Source organism: Castor canadensis, chromosome 7, assembly GCF_047511655.1.
Source record: "Castor canadensis chromosome 7, mCasCan1.hap1v2, whole genome shotgun sequence".
NCBI lineage: Eukaryota > Metazoa > Chordata > Mammalia > Rodentia > Castoridae > Castor > Castor canadensis.
The window spans coordinates 95,459,067-95,477,473 of NC_133392.1; the positions used below are offsets into that span (position 1 = coordinate 95,459,067).

The window sequence follows — 18,407 nt, forward strand, 5'->3', positions numbered from 1 at the left end:
AATATGCAGTGAGGGGAATGACTGTAGCAGGCGGTGCCCAAAAAAGCTTAACTAAACAAAAGGATTCTAAGTATGACGACCCTCACAGAGCCAGCAGGTGATTGTGGTTCCCATAACCCTGCCTTCACCATACTCCACAGTGTCTCACCACAAGTGAGTGCTACAGGACCGTGGAAGCCTGTGGTGCTGAGGAGGATTCCAGTCAGGGAACATGCTCTGTCTAGTGGCAGACTCTGTACAGCAAGCAGGCCTGCTCCATAAGCCCCCAGTCCCAGATTGCAGCAGTGCCTAGGCAGCCATGTGGATGAGAAAGCAGGTCTGTGGTGGGAGGGCTCAGCAAGCCCGATGGATGTGCACCTCAGCTCCTTCCCACTCCATGCCAAACGCTCTTCTCAGACAGAAAATCCTGAGGCTCCACTCCTCTAAGGCCCAGTGGTTCTGCTTCCAGACTTGACTGGCTTTGCTCATCTGAAGGACTCCAGTTCAGCCCAATCCTCCACCCTCAGACAAACTGGGACAGGTTGGGGACCTTGATGTTGAGGTCACCGATGTTGATATTGTGTGGAATCTCTGGCAGGTTCATGTTTTTCACAGCAGACACAGCCCGGACAGGGGCTGCAGAAAGGCCACCCTCCGATTTCTCCAGCTTCTTCTGAGCCTCGATCTGAGACATGATTTCGTTCATGTTTATTGCCAACATCATCCCGCACATCACCACCTTCTGGAGGATGTAGTGTACCTTATCCATATGAAAAATCAAGTCCAACTCACACACATTTTCAAAACACTTATCCAGAGTCTCCACAAAAACCTGGATGAGGTTCAAGATCCCAAGTTCACTTTTGTATGCGTCCACACAAAATACAAAGTAGAGAATAGCATAGTGCTGGTAAATCAGTTTGTAGTCAGGTGCACCAAACTGATGCCCTCTAAGAAGTTACAGATGTCATCTCGCTTGAGGACAAGGTGGAAAGTCTCTGGGACTATCTGCTGTTGAATTTCTTCTGGCAATAGACCCTTCAGCTATCTGAAATATTAAAATAAATACATGTGGTACATGAGCCTAGACTTGTGAGTAGCTGATGATAATAGGAGCTACAATCTAAGTACTCCCCAAATACTCTCCCAAGGCATATGAACAAAAAAAGGGAAATAGAAGTTTTGTGAAAAAAAAGTCTTCTTCCTAGCTTAAAGACAGCAAAGGTCGAAACTCCAGCGTTAGTAAATAGAATGGAATGGATATGTATGATGTGTCATTCTGCTGCCTCATCTCCCATCAAGCCAAGCTTGGTACATGGTGATGATGAGGAAGGACTGAAACATAATGTAAGAAAGTTAGAGGGGTGTGATGACAATGGTGTCCAAATATGATTTTTAGCAAGTACACTAAATCTTGACTACTGCAAATGTAGGCAGGTCTGGTCACATCAAGAGAGATTTCAAAGAACCAATCATTAATGAATCATATGTAAAGCGTAGGCACAAAGAGAGACTTATAAATATTTCCTGGTAAATAAAAACAAACCAAAACAGAAGTGACCATTGGCAAGTGGCTAGCGACAGCAAAAAGTAGCAAAAGTGTACATTTATTGTCCTCACAACTGCTATAAGGAAAAGACCACCATAGAAATTTCCTACCAGAGAAGCCACAGAGGCAGGGTCACCACCACACTCCAGCCTGAGAGAGTCATAGACACAAGACAACAACCAATGAGAGTGCAAGTTTGAGTGGTACATAGTAAAGCCATGTGGGCAAGGCTACATGGAGCCCTATAGGCCCACTTCTTCCCTCCAGTGTGCCCAGAAGGTAGACATGGAGTCAAACATTATTTTCTAGCTTTATAATTTATTGTTTGCCCTGCTGTGTTTTGAGTTTATTTGGGACCAGTTACCAATTTCTTCCTTCCTTATTTATTATTTCTCCCTTGTGAAATAGGAATGTCTATTGAATGTCTATCCCACTACTGTACTTTGGAAGCACATAATTTTGATATTTCACAGATTAACATTTAGCAAGCAATTTGCCTTTGGTTGAATTGTACCTGGTGTCTCACCCTAAGAAAGTAAGGTAGATAGAGAGATATGGACATTATGTATATGTCTTTCTCTCGCTCTCTCTCTCATATATATATATATATATATATATATATATATATATGTCTATGTGTGTGTGTGTGTGACTTGTTTGTTGTGTTAGGATTTTCCAGAGGAAGAGAATCAACAAAATGCAAGTACAATTATAAGAGGGAAATTTATTAGACTAATTTACATAATCTAAGCTGAATAGTCACACAGTGGCTATCTGGAGGATGGAGACCAAAGAAGCTAGTGACTTCCCAGTCCAAGAAGCTGGAAGACTCAGGACACAAAAGACCAAATGATTAGACCCAATCTGAATCAGAATTGCCAAGAATCACTGGTGCAAGCCCAGGCTCATAAGCTAAAGAATATGGAATCTGATGTCCATGCATCATGGCAGCAACAAAAACAAACAAACAACAACAACAACAAAACTCCAATGCTAGATCATGGAGACATTATGCCACATGTAACATCCAGTGCTCAAATATGATTGCTAAATATCATCCTCTGATAAAATGTACTTGGGTTCCTTGGAGGAAAAAATGGAATCAAGGAGCTTGGGAGAGAAAATATAAGATATGCACAGAAAATTTTGTTTTTCCCTAAATAAGGAAGTGTTTGAGAAAGAGTAGGTTCAAGTTAAAAAGACACAAGTACAGCTGGAAGGATACAGCAATGGTCAACATGGAGATGTTTGGGTAACTGAGGAAAATATGGCGGCATTTTTGTGTTATAAGCCATAGAGTGAAATAAAGATTCTATAGTTCATCTTAACATAAATAAATAACTGAATAAAATTTAAGTAATGGGAAAGAGAGAGCTCTCCCATACAGAGAATTGCAGTTAAGAAATGCAGAAGAAATGAGAGAACTATTAAATTGCCAGCAGGTGGTTGAAACTTAGAGGAGAATTGAAATATTTTTACAGTCTCAATGGATTGCCTGAAAATATTGACCACATACAAAAGGAAAAATGATAACTTACAGAGCCACAACTCACCAGACACTACCTTAAGCAAATGATTGAGGTTAGAAGCACTGATAATGATTGGTATCCCGTACACGTGAATGAGAGCACACACTCCTGAGGCCTGTGCTATTCTCGCCAATGTGCATAACTGTAATCTACTCATGAGAAGCACAGACATCAACATTGGCAGGTATTCTATAGAAAAAAGAACTAATACTCATCAACAGTTTCAAGGTCATAGAACATAAAGAAATACTTAAAACAATCTTCCCCTCAGAACTGTCACAGATTAGATGAGAATAGTGAGAAGTGAGAAAATAGATGCAATGTGGATCTTGGTTTGTGTCCTGGAAAAAGAAAAGGACATTTGAGGGGAAACTGATGAAATTCAAGTATGGCCTATATCTTCTTTGAAAGTACTATAGCAATGCTATTGTCCTTGTTTTGACAATTTATTATCATTATCTAAAGCTGTTGGTAAAGATGGCTAGATAGTACAAATGAACTCTCAGGTTCTGTTTTTCAATATTTCTGAGTCTGGAGTTATTTGAAAATAAAAGGTTGCAAATAGAACAAGAAAATCATGCTCCAAATATGAAGTGAATTAAATTGGCTTGGTTTTGAGCAATTAGTGAAGTGTAGAGAATCCATTTGAACATTCCCATTTGAGTAGCAGAGGGCTTAAGGCATTTGAAATTTAGAGTCTAATATATTCATATCAAAATACTTGCCCCTGCAGTGAATCATAATTGCATAGCTGCAATAATGTAAATGATATTTGCAAATTTTTGGTAATTGGAGTCTACCTATGGACAAATCATTGAAAGTTTGATTATGGTTATAAAAGGCAATATAGCTATTTCCACTCTTGACAATATAAAGTGTACATACAGCAATCAAAAATTTTGAAGTAAAGGTGGGAGTGAATTCAAATATGATATATTTGATATATTGTAAGAACTTTTGTAAATGCCACAATGTACCGCCACTCAGCACAACAACAAGAAAGTAAAGTTTTGAGACAGAAATAGGGAAGAGGAGTGAAAGAAAATGGGAAACCTTATTACTATTATTCCTCACAGTGGAAAGTTATGAAGAACTTTACAGTTATGGATCAGTTGTTCTAAGTGAGCTTGGTTGAACAGAATGATATTTCTATATTGGGGTTAGGGGCCATGGAGCAGGACAAAAATCATCTTAATTTAGTATGGGAAAAAGTTAAAAGAAAATGTGTACTATTGACAATCAAAATGCCTACTTACAGGATATTTTTGTGTAATTATTTAGCATTTAAATTGATATGACATACTATTTTGAGAATATTTGCAGGTGATATTAATTATAACTTCCAATTTTGTTAATGTTCTTTAAGTATATAAATTAGCATCTTCTTCTTTTGTATCACATAAAATTTTATTTATTTTTCAGAGATGTGCTCAAATGTCATTTTACTTGCATTCCACTGTTGACTGAATGATACTCATATCCTTATGGAGTTTTCCTTTACCATCAAAATAGGTTTAATATTTTGATCATCTGTACTCTAATAAAATTTGTTTGCAATTCCATTAATCTTTTTATAATTATATTCAATATAACTTATCTTATACCTTTCTATTTTCCTTGCCAAAATGGAGTGCCTCAAGATCAGGTGTTATATGTCTTACTCATGTTTGTATTTTTAACACCTAGAGTGATTAAAATATTGTTATTCCTTGGTATCTTCAAGGCATTGGTACTAGGATTTCTACTGTCCAACCCCTATAGAAACCCTATATACAAAATGACAGTCTTTGCACACAATCTGCATATACCCTCCCATATATTTCAAATGATCCCTCGATTATTTATAATACCAAATACAATACAAATTCTTCATGAATTATTATTACACTGTATTGCTTAGTAATTAATGAAAAGGAAAAAAGTCTACAGGTTCAGTACAGATGCAATTTTAAAAATTTCGTATGATATGTGGTTGGTTACGTCTGCAGGTTCAGAATTTGTGGATACATAGGGCTAAGTATATTTTCCTTAATATGTAAATATCTGCACAAACTAACGATGACATTTGACCTCCTCTCATAATTAAAGCACTTCTTCATTGAGAACAGAAGCCAAATCTTTGAAGAATTGCTTTATTTTCATTTATATTCTTATCCTTCAGTCATTCACTTTTACATGTCAGTATAGAAAATAATTTTGAATACAGTAGCCTTCTTTGCCTAATTAATAGCATTTCAATGATGGAAGAAGGCAAAAACAGTGGATCATCTAGTATAGATACTGGTGTAGGTTGAATTGTGTCCTTCTCTTCTCCTGTGCCCTAACCTCCAGCAAGTGTGAATGTGACTTATTTGGAAATACAGTTTTTAAAGATGATCAAGTTAAGATAGGTCCATTAAGGTGAGCCCTACACCAGTATGACAGGTGTATTTATAAAGAGTTAAAGGTTGGAGATAAAGATAGAGATAGACATGCATACAGGGAGAATGCCATGTGAATATTGAGTTCTGTTTCCATGTATCAAGAAAATACTAGAAGCTAGAAGGATGGTCTGGAACAGATTATTTCCCAACATCTTCACAGGGAACCTGGCCCTGCTAACTCTGGATTTGCTAGACAACAAATATCTGTTGTTTAAGCATTCCATTTGGGACATTTTGGCACAGCAGCTCTTGGAATTAATATAGACACAAAATGGGTTTTATTTGAAAAATATTCAAGTAAAAGCTAATAAGACAAGGCCTACTGTCTCTGTTGTTCTCTTATTTTTCCTTGAAGTGCATTACAGAGGTGAGATCATAGCTCAGTGAATGGTGTACACCAAAAGACACCTTATACCTCTTCTCTGACTTGTTACAGGTTGTGAGAATAGTCTGGTGAGCAAGGCTAATGGACATTCTCTGAGCTTCAGTGCCACTCTTAGAAGGGATTGTTTGGGAAGTCCAACTTATGGCACCTAAAAACTTAGAGAAATAGAAGGATTGGGCTTAATGACCTCATCTTGGAGAGAAAGGCACTTGGTCTGGGTTGTGCTTTGCTCAGTAACTCATAGAGAACATCACCAATAACTGTAAGATAGGATCTACTTTATGCATCTACTTTATGTTTTTTTCTCATAGTGTACTATGGCAAAAATTGACTAAATACTAGGCAATACTATTGTTTTAGGGGTGAGTTTCTGTGTGTATTTAGCTCATAGACTAGTGATGAAGTGAAGTGAGGAACATTTTATATTCTTCACTTATGTATTTGCAGATACTTATATATACCTTATTTTATGTTTACATATATACATGCATACTCAATTATATATACACCCATTTGTATGATATATCTTTGCATATACTTATGAAATACACATACATAATTTAACTTTACCACAAATCTATGTTATGTTACTACATTATTTTCCCTTACAGTTTAGATATGTGGAATAGGGTTTTGAAAAACTTTGTACAATTAGTAGAAACACAGGTCAAAATTTACCTGTTAATATTCTCAAGGAATATTACATGTAGAATTTGCAAAAGGAAAAATACTATGAGGGTTTTTATTTTTAATGGACCTATGGCAATCCTCAGAAGAAGGCAGAACCAGAAACTGATGTTCCTCTAACTCTTTCTTTTTATGTGTCTTGGCAATTGCTTCATTTCATTTTCTTCCTTTCTCTATGCTATTCTAAATGCCTCTACAAATAGCAAAATGATCAAATATACATATTCTCTTTTCAAGCACAGCATGTTTTACCTAAAGTTGAAATTTAAAATTCCCAACAAGGGGAGTTCATTATGTCAGTATGGACCAGTTTGTCACCTTTGGTCTTACCGACTACTAGAATAGAACACAGAGGCTAAAAATAGAATGTTCACAAAAGTAAGTTGAAACCCATTCATTGAAAGAAGTTTTGGAGAAGAGGCTCTCCAGTTGCTTCCTATTCATACCATCTTGAGATTTAATATGTATTCTTCCATGTTAAGATAAGAGTATAATTATGATCTTCAGAAAATGTTCCTATTATGTATCTCTTCCTATTATTTATCTAATATTTATCTATTATTCCTATTATTTATCTTCAGCAAACTTTCATTGAACATATGAAATATTGTGATAGGTTGATTTAAAGTAAATCCCTGTAAATTCACCTTACTGGGACTAGGGTCTTTGCATACGATTAAGTTCATTAGGGTAGGTTTTAATCTAATATGATTATGTTAGGGATAATTTGACAATAGTCAGACATGTGCACAGGAGAACACTGTGTAAAGATGAATGGAAAGCCTACTGTGATGATTCTATAAGTCAAAAAGTACCACAGAAAGCCAGCCAACCACTATAAGCTAAGAGAAAAGCATGAAGCAGATCATACTTCATGGGTCTTGGATGAAACCATCCTTCTGACACCTTGATTGGAGTGTTCTAGCCTCCTTAACTGTGAGATAACAAATTTTAAGCCACACAGTTTGTGGCTCTAACAGCAGCCACAGGAAACTGAATGAATGTGCATTCATGAATGAGCAGTTGGCTCTCAAGTACCTACACCAGATAATGTGGAAAGTCTCAGGAGCACATCATGTAGGACAATTTTGGATGCAGTAACATTTCCTCAGGCAGAGATGCTTCCAGTCAGGGTTTGAAGTTATGAGAATACCATCTGTTACTTTCAAGGTTTCGTTGAACTTTTCTTCAAATAGCTTAAATTCAATAGAATTAACACCTTTGAGTAAAACTATTTGGCAATATCTACTCTCCAGTCTGAGTAAAATGCTTCTTTTTTATATTCTCAGAGAACCACATGCTTCCTGTTTAGTAACAGTCATGAAAGTGAATTTTTATCTCTTTAAAATGCATTACACATACTGATTTTTTTGTTCCCATATTTGGGAGAGACTCTCTAGAAAAGAAAACCAATATCTTATAAATATCTAATTTCACATTCATAAAAGTTATGACAATGTATTTTGGTTGAATGAACAAATTAATTAACATTCAAATGTTTATAAAAATAACTGTATGGGGCACAAGGCTTTTCTTTTCAATGCAGCTTCACTAACTTGCAACAATGTCTACCATTGTTAAAGAAATCCAGTTTGAACTCAACAAAGAATGAACAAATACATGAGTTAATTTTCTTTATACTACTTCATATGCTTTCCTTGCTGCATATTAGAGGTGCATAGCATAGCATTTCACTCATTTGAATGATAGATTAATTGATCGATTATTGTGACAAACAACAAAAGTTCTATGCCAAATTATAACTTCAAACTACTTCTGTCATTCAAAATTCAATTGAATCATGTTATGAGGACAATTTTGTCCTGGGGAAATGTAACAGAAAAATTACAGAAGTGCCAAAGAATTTTGGACATATTTCTATATAGGAAAAACAACAAAGTTTCCAAGTCTAACTAGGGCTGACCAAGATCACACAAAGAAGTTTCTGTCAACACAGGGATAACAATGACATCCCTACTGGTCTGGTCTGGGAATACATGCGTTCCCTGTAAGAAAAAAGGAAGCAATACCAATACTCTTTTGGATGTGGGTATCTGGAAATCAGAATCCTCATGGAACTTCTTTTTTGACTACTACATCTGTTGTTTGAAAAGGAATATGGATGTTATGAAAAAACTTCTTCCTTAAACTCATATAATTTTACATTCATCCTACATATCATCAGGGGACCCTATTCTATATTTAGACATTACATGATGCTGTGCAGAGTTGTCATTGTTTTTAGCTCTGTATTCTATGTCAACCCAAATTATTTTTAATACAAAAATGTACTAGCATGAAGGAAACCTGATTTTTCTTCTCTGCCTAATGATGGGAGAATCTAGAAAATGTGTAGCTACTATGGAAACTTTCTAATTTCTCTTCTAGCATTCTCTGATTCCATCTAGTCTCGTCACTCTTTTTTTTCTCCAATATGATTCCAAACTGATCTTCTGAAGTGGGACTTTTCCACACAAATTGCCCTTCAAAAGCTTGCCATTTAGTCTACAGAAAAGGTCTACAGTCATTCTTTGATTAATTTCAACAAATTTATCCTCCTTCTATTAAATAATCATTTGATAAATATCTCCAATTAACTTTTATGATATTAAGTCTTACAGGCAGCCCCAGAAATGCTAAGATGAATAAAACATGGAACTGTATTTCAGGAGGTGATTGTAAAATAATCAAGACATAGATGATCAATTCTTGTTATTTTCAGTCACTATGTTCTATAGGGTTGTCATGAGCAAAAATCTATCAAATACTGAACCACTGCTTCTAAGGGAACCAAACTGAACAAGAAAGAGGTACCTGCTTACAGTATGAGAGCTGAAACAAGGAGGCAGCCTTCATCTTGAAAATCATACATTGAATGACTGAACATTTTTGCCACACTGTGCATGTCTGCAAATGACCATGAAAGCACCATGAGTACTTAGGGATGGAAATATATCCAAAATTTCGAATATGGAATCCACAAATAGTGAGTAAACAGATGAGAAAAACGTATTGCACCATTAATAGTGAATGGACAAAGGGGTGTGAAGTAGAGGAGGGAAAAATATTAAACTGTGGTTTAGGGATTTGAAGCAGTATTGATAGGGTTCTGTCACAGGCAAAACCTGCCCTCCATGAGTCAAATAAATTATGATGACAGCATAAAGTGTCATGAGATATTCAAGGAAGTACAAATAGTTTGGTAATCTGTGGGCTTGAATCTCAAAGTGGAGGAGTTAAAAAGTGTCTTAAGAGGGTAGTAGCAGCCAGTAATGGAAAATCTTACATGTCCACGTTAATTTCTTAAGATGAAATATTTTAGTGATGTTGAAAATCATGCAACTTTCAAATGAGAATTTGACATGAATAAGATATGTACTTTAGAATGATAATTATTTGTGAAAATATTCAAGGCTTTTGATGGTGTTTTTTGTTTCTTCCAGATTTATTGCCCCCCCCCCCACAGTTTTCTTATTTCAGAGAATTTTCATCTTCTGTTTTTAGTAATATGCTTTTTTATGGGAAGAATTGTGTTCACTAAAAACTCATAGTTTAACTCTCTAACATGCAGAAACATAAAATGGTACTGAATTTGGAGATAGGGCCTTTAAAGAAGTAATTGAGCTGAAGGAGTCCATTGGGGTAGAAATAATCCAATCTGACTGGTGCTTATATTCAAGTTGAAGATTAGGACGGAGACAGCCCAGGGAGGGCATGTGCCTGCAAATTAAAGACCATGAGGATACCATGAGAAAGTGAACCCTGCAAGTCAAGGAAAGAATCCTCAGAAGAAATCAAACTAGCCAATACTTTTATTTCTCCATAACTGTGAGAAAATGCATTTCTGCTCTATGCAGGACTCCATCTGCAGCACTTATTGTCATAGACCTAGCAAACTAAAATACTCTCTTATCAACACTTTTTACTTTTTTTGATTTATGTAGTTTTAGTATTTATAAATCTTGAGTCACATACATTTTGAGCTTTCACTATTAATTTATTTATTAACAATCTTACTTCTTGAAATATGCTATAAAATCTCAAGGAAAGAACTTTATCTTACCACACTCTGCCCCTCAGTATCTTGTGGGAAGTGTTAATTACTTAAATAACAATACCATTAGATACATATTATGTCATTTGTTCAAATCACACTGCACACTTTTTCAAAAAGACGGAAAGGTTTTACTTTTTTTAAAGATGGAATTCTAAGGAAATGTTCTGTTAATATCAAACCAAAATGAGATTCTTAGAAGAATTGTGAGGCCTAATTTGAAGCTAATTAGTTCAGCAAAGGTACAGTGATTACCATAAATTGGATGATGATTGTAAAACAGCTACTTTATTTTCTTAAAGTAACCCTTTTTTGGCCTCATGCCTACTCCTAGTATTTGTGAGTGGCTCCTTAGTTAGGTCTATGCTCAGTGGTAGAAAATGCTGGAACTTTCTACAAATGTGCTCCCATAGCAACCTTTCCCAGTCCACATTACAGCATTCACCACATTCTCATTTTGTCTTAACATGTATTTAACTCTTTGATGGTGAGAAATAATACTTTACATATCACAGGACCCCAAGCTCTAATAATACAAGTTTGTCATTTGATTTTATATAGACTAATAAATAATATTAATTATGAATAAACAGAAAATATTAAGAATAGCTTTAGCATTTAGTACCAAAATCTTTTACTCCTATATGAGAAAAGCAACTCACAACAGTTTTTTTTTCTCCCACATTCTTTTAAAGTCCTGCATGTACTTATTCCAACAGTCAGTATTATTTGGGTAAGATGTCTGTGGGTAGTGAGCCATTTTATTTTAAGATGTTCTTTTTGCAAATACTTAGTAAATGGATAATGTGCAAGAAATTTCCAAGTTGGAGAGATGACTCTGAAAAATCAAGGTATGTAGTATACTCAAGAAAGATAATATGCTTCTTGAAGAAACCTCTTGAGAGTTTTCTGTAAGTGACCTGGCAGCAATTATTTAGCTGATACATGCTGTTTAGAGTATTTCTTTGACATGACCTGCTACAATAGAAGAAGCCACCCTACGGAGGCACTTATCACAACTGTCATGTTTTGTTCTTTGCCAAGGATTTTAAATCCCTCCACAAATAGAACCCAAGAATCCACTGTAGCTCATGTCCTGTGTTTTATGTAGTACACCTCTGACATTCTGAACAAGATCAATCAATCAATTTCTTCCACCAGGAACTGAGTGTTCATGACATCACCATCATGACATCCTGTTCTAGAAAACCGATCGAGCTTGACCAAAATGAGCAGCAATTTATTTTCAACAAGGGAGGCTTAGTCTCTATAGGGTTTTAAATATCAGATACTACTGTTGGTGTAGGTCCAAGAGTACCTATATAGAGCCAAGAAAGAATGGTTAAGGAGGATCAATGTGCTCATTTTCAATAAATCACTCAATTAATCCAGGTGGGACTCTGCAGCTGTGGGTAGAAACCAAAAGGAGATCATTGTTTATATTTAAAAGTGTAAAAACAAAATCTATTTTTTAAAATCAAGGTTCAGGAGGACTGACTGATGAAGGAGTAGTAGAGAAAAGCATAAATTTTGGGATGAGAAAAACTTTTGTCACCTCTGCCCCTCATTCATTTCAGTGAAGCCCACATTTCAAATACAGTCTGGATGGAATATTCAGTGCATTTTATACCACTGGTATTTCATTAAAAGGGGCTTCCTTTGCATCTATTTATGAAAAAATAGTCTCTTTATTATTTTCCTAAGCATTGTTTTTTAGCTATAATGTCAATATGAACTAATGAAACCCTCTCTTACTATGGGTTTTGATTATATATATGCAATTTGAACCTCTTTCAGCACATGCAGTTATATTACTTGGGCTTAATAGCCTCCTCAGGCAAAATAATACTATGTATGAATGTTAAATTTTCCAAGAATATTTAACAAGCATAATACTAATTATAATTTTTATAATGCCTATATATTTTTGTTAGAACAATGTCTATAAACTCATGTCCCTGAGTAAATAAAAATATTTCTAGATAGTTGACTGTATAGTATGTTTAGCTTGCTGACCTTTTTACTTGTGGCCTTTCAATATTAATTTGAATACACATTAACTTAAAATAAGGTATATATTGTCAACTGTGTGCATTGTGAGATTCTTGGTTATTTGAATGGAGACAAAAACAGAAAAAATAGTGATATCAACATACTAGCTATTGTATTGCACGTGCTATGTAATTAAAGCAGAAATAATTAGTGTGAAATGAAATGGTGAACAAAGGTTGCAAAATGTTCACAGAAATTTGGGGAACATCTTTTATAGTGTTAGTAGTAGGAAATCGGCAGCATATTCCACAGTGTAGTAATGATATGAACAAAGATACAGTGTTTGGAACAAACATTACATGTTCCTTTAGAAGTGTTTTTAGAATTCCAGAAATAGTGTTTCTCAAACATATAGCTGAAGCTGAAATCTTGGAAGGCTTCTAAAGGAAATATTTTGAATTTTCACCTAGACCTCTTTAGAGCAGATCCAAAAAAGTCTTTGGTTATGCATAAAACACTTTGGGAACCACAGTATATGGGTACATTTGTGGATGTGAAATTCATGAAGCCCAATCAGTACTGGCATTTCCTTTCCAAACACAAAGGAAAATTCTAAGGAAAGTATCACTCTCTCATTTTTGGGAAAAGACATTATTCCTAAGTGGTACAAGGCAAAAGTATTAGAACCCACTTGACCTTCATTAGGATCCTAAGGGCAAGTTGCTCTGCTGTTCAAGTTTTGCTCAGTTTTAATCTATTCCATTTTGGTATTTCTTTTTTATTTTTTTGGTGAGGATGTTGTTTGAACAGGCAGGTGTTCTACCACTTGAGCCACAACTTTAGCAGTAGCCCATTCCATTCCATTTATTTTATTTATTTACTTATTTATTTTTGGAATACTAGGGCTTGAACTCAGGACCTACACATTGAGCCATGCCACCAGCCCATTTTTTGTGATGGGTTTTTTAGAGATAGGGTCACTCGAAATACTTTCCCGGGCTGGATTTGGACCATAATCCTCCTGATCTCTACCTCCTGAGTAGCTAGAATTACAGTAGTCCATTCCATTTTGAAGGCAGTGATCATGTCTTCTTAGATTATGGTTATTTCGGTACCTAGCTTTCAACAAATTACCATTCTTGTGAATAGAAGGTGATGCCATTTATTATCAGTTAAATGCAATAATGCTAATCTCTGAAAATACATGTAGAAATGCTCAACACTATATAGCTAATGATTCAATTCTAATAAAAAACAGCCAATCTGTAAAACTTCTGTTCCCAATCTAAATTTTGTGGCTAGAACAATAGAAGACAAAAGTCTTTGTCCTCAAACATCTTATTGTTTTATGGAAAGAAAAGAAAATAAATGGAGAATTTTTATAGAGAAAGGAGCTTAAGATGACATGGGAAACATGTAAGAAAGATGCAGTACTCAGATGAAGCACAAGGCATGCTCCATGAAGGCTTCTCTGAGAACAAGGCATGACATCCAGATTAACTTCCTAAGGTTGCTATAACAAATTAATACAAAGTGGGTTAAAATAACAGAAATTTATTTCCCCCATTCAGGAATCTAAGAGGTCAAAATCAAGGTGTTGGCAGTGGTATGTTCCCTCTGAGCCTGCTGGGGAAAATTCTTCCCTTGCTTCTTCTGAGCCTCCCAGTTATTCTGGGCATATTATCTGCCTACATTTTCATATGGCCTTTATCACTTTGTGTATCTCTATATTCCCTGTCTTTTTAATATGATGACACCAGTATTAGATTTCACGCACAACCCCAATTCACTACAATCCCATCTTAATTAATTACAGATAAGATCACATTTGGAGGCTCTCACTGCACACAGATTTTTGGGAGACACTGTAGAACTCACTATAACAAAATGAACTACAAGTAAAGGGTGATCTGACCAAGAAGGTGGTGTTGAATTCTGCATTGCTGTCATTAACCTGGTCATTTTAATGACTGTGTTACTTCATCGTCACTACTGTCTACATGGAAAGCCTAGACAGAATATCACTTTATATTCTTGGGAATTCTATAGTTTTTCAGCTCCTAGATGCTATAGTTGTGTAGTCCTGTGTAAGTAAGACATGATCACAGACAAAAATCTCTCCAGTCTTGTAGCATCACTGTATGGGAGAATCATTTTAACTTCTAGACTCATGAATCCTTAACAGAAACTGAGATCCCAGTTGTACTTCCTCACCAGAATAGAATTTACTTGGCTTTGTCTTAACAGACAGAGGCTTAATATCATCTAACGTGTTTGTGGCTGTGTCTCTCCAAAATCAGGAACAATGACACTGATATTTCTCTTTTCACTCGTACAGTAGCATATATCAGAAATGGTGCTGAAGGAGGATTTGATGAAGGCAAATAAAGAACTGTGGTTTGTTTAAAATTGATGAAAGGAAGCTTGCATGCTTCACTTGCTTTTCATGCTTTCATTCTCACTCAGTTTTTCCAATAGAAACAGCTTTTTTTCTTTCCAATTTCTAAAAAAAAATGATCCAGAAAAAATAGTTCATTTAATTTCCTAAGTTCAACAGCACTATAGACTAAGCTTCCCATATACAAATTGCAGTCTTTTGAAAACCCCTAGTGGTTTGCCTGGTATTACTGAGTTTTTCTTTCACTTAACTTGCCAAACAGACCAAGATATTGCCTACATCTTTCTATAGAAACAATATTTTCTTTTCACTACCTTTACTCTGCACACTATGACATTCTTGTGGATTAAATGACTTCCGATCTCTTAGTCATCTATTCCATTGGGAGAAAATGGAATTAGCAGAGGAATAAATATATGGGTTATAGCACCTTTAAATACCTTCTTAACAGGTTGTTTTGACTGCCTTATCAAATGACTTACAAATTTCAATCCAATCCGTGTTATCTTTATTTAAATTGGCCCATTTCCATTCCTGACTTTTCACTAACCATGGGCTAACCAAGCAAGAGGAAAGTAAAGAAGTGAATTGTATTTGCTTATGGAAGACCTACTAGTCTGCAGGCAGTAAGTAATGGCTAGTTTATCTGAATGTAAAGCAGAATTAAATCAACCAACTTGGTAAAACAGAATTTTAAGTGGAACATTCTTCAAATGATATACTAAAATTACTTCCAAAAGTAGTGCCTGTATTTATTTTAAAATGAATATTATCATATTCTCATATTTAGATGCATTTTGGATCCCATACATGTTGAACATTTAAAACAACTATTTTAATGAAGTGTTGTAATATCACATCTTCTGAAAATAAAGGTTTTTACATATTTGACAGTAACTTCTAGTATTACATTTACTGAACATTCTCTCATATTTGAGATATATCTACAGATGTATATGCTATTTTCATTTTTGTTATGATTATATCTTTGTAGCTATTTCACTACTCCATTAATTCTGATTTTCATGATAACATTGCACATACACACACACACTATTTTCAAGATGGGCAAAATGATTTAGAGTAAAGATTACAGAACATCATAAATCACGAGCTAAGGAGCTCCAGAATTACTTTAGTTCGAGGCAAAGGTTCATTTGTGAAGAATCACTATAATCTTTAAGATGATTGGCTCTGGTTTTAAGAGAATGATACGTTGATAAATTAATAATTATTGATTGATTAATAAATCTGACATTGATTAAATAGGTGAGTTTAATTAAATTAGTTTCTTTAGATTCCTCATCTGAAAATAATAATAATTACAGTGTCTGTCTCCTAGGGTGGTTTTGATAATGCAAATAGCAAATATCTGCATACATACCAAACTTAAAAGGATGCCTGGTCACACATGCTCATCACATTTTCGTTCTTATTATTTAGACATGGATATAATATGGTCACTCAGAGTTGTTGAAGTAATTAAATAAGATAATCTGCCTAGAAAACCCTTTACAGATTTTAAAAGAATACATATTTTAATTTATAATTAAGTAACTAGTATCATTTTGCATTCTGACCATAGGAATATGACAAACCTTCTAACCTACCAATCTTTTCATTAAAACTCTTGAAGTTGAATTCACATGAAATCAATTTGCAGAAAAAAAACTCATATGTGTAATGTTTCTTATTAACTCTATCTAAAGTTTATATAGTTGAATATTTTTATATTCACACTATGATATTGTGATAAGGATAGAGCAGATATTGTTACCATTTTAGAAGAGGAAATGAAGGAGTTGAGACATCAGAAAATTATTCAAAGTCATTCAAGCATTTTGTAGCATAGGTGGAAGTCAATGCAAGTTTTCCAAATTCAAGGTCAAGAGATAACATTTTTAGAAAAAATCTTGTCAGTGTTTTATTTAAAGCAACATGGTCAGTTGAAGATTCTTCTTAGCAGCACACTTGCAGTTATAGAGCTGAAAAGGTAAGTGCTGACAGGATCCATTCCTATCAAATCTGATTAGAACTGATTTCTAGGACTACGGAGGTGTTTTTGAAAGCTCTTACAGACATCTCATTTGTCTAATGGATCCTTGGTGACTATTTTTGTCCTAGCATGAGTACTCATTCAATAATATTCCAGTGAAAGTCAATCTGTGTTATGTAGCTGTGTTCTGTAGCCAACATACCATATATGTTGTACTTTTATCATTCTCTGCTTTCTTACCATATATAAAGTGCTTATACCTCCACACCATCCTTTCCTGCCCATGAATGTGCTCTTTATAAGTGGGAACATATACTCTTCTGGGAATGAAGCAGATGTAAATATCTACATACATGAATAACACTGTTCACTACATGATTTGCTCTGTCATCTTATTACATTGGTTAAGAAGTGTTGCTTTCTGGGAGGAGGGGGCAAGATGGCAGATTGTTGACATTCCTATATCCTAGCAGTGAACAACTACCCCCAAAAAATAAAATCAGAGGACCCCAAAAGGCACCCACGGGGTCCCATAACCAGCGAGAAGCAAAACCCTCTCTGAATCTGCAAATAAGAAATGACTAACCATGGGAGGAATGGGAAGATCAATACATAGCTTAAGCTCAACATTCCCATTCCCCTGCCCCTGAAGTCGCCACACAGCTCCATGCAACATTACTGGGTGGTAAGTCCCTCTGCCCAGTACACAGAAACTCGGAGCTCCGTGCTCATCCCAACAAATGAGCTGCTACCTTCACCCTGAAATGCCAGAGAAACCAAGGTCCCTGTGTAAGAAGGTCCAGTGGCTTCCATTGTTCCATGGGGAACAGAAGATGCAAGCTAGCAGGCTCTGTTCTCCCAGAAGAAGCACCACAGAACTGAGCTCTCTGAAGCCTGTGTGAGAGATCAGGCCCTGGAATTCCAGGTATACGCAGGCTTTGTTCTCCTAAGCTAGCAGCAGTGCAATGGGACTGCATTTCCAGAAGCCTATGCAGGAAATTGGGCCCCAAACCCCCCACAACCTGCTGGCTTGGTTCTCCTAAGTGGACAGCAGTCCCACAGAACTGCACTCCCTGAAGCCCATGTGAGAAATCAGTGCCTGGAATGCTCACTGCCTGCAGGCTCTGTTCTTCTAAGCCAGCAGCAGCTACCATGGCTCCTGGAAGAACATGACATAATGCAAGTAGACCCTAGGGCTTCTGCTGCTTGGTGCACATCAGATGATTCAAATCCTCTGGTCTTGCTGCCCCAGGGATACTTCAACTTGCTACACAGTGCCAGAAGCCAGACACCACATACCCAAGAGAACACCAGGCTCCAGACCTTGCTAATCTGCTGGTGCTAGAAGGCTTCCCTTCCCACCACAATAAGAATGCAGCCAGAGGTAACATTTCCAGTATACCCCTCTATGAAGA

General features: G+C 35.8%; 1 pseudogene; it reads right to left on the reverse strand.

Annotated features, from left to right (window-relative positions):
• Positions 1-410: 410 nt before the first annotated feature.
• LOC109701164 (AP-3 complex subunit sigma-2 pseudogene) lies at positions 411-18,146 on the reverse strand (annotated as a pseudogene).
• Positions 18,147-18,407: the final 261 nt, after the last annotated feature.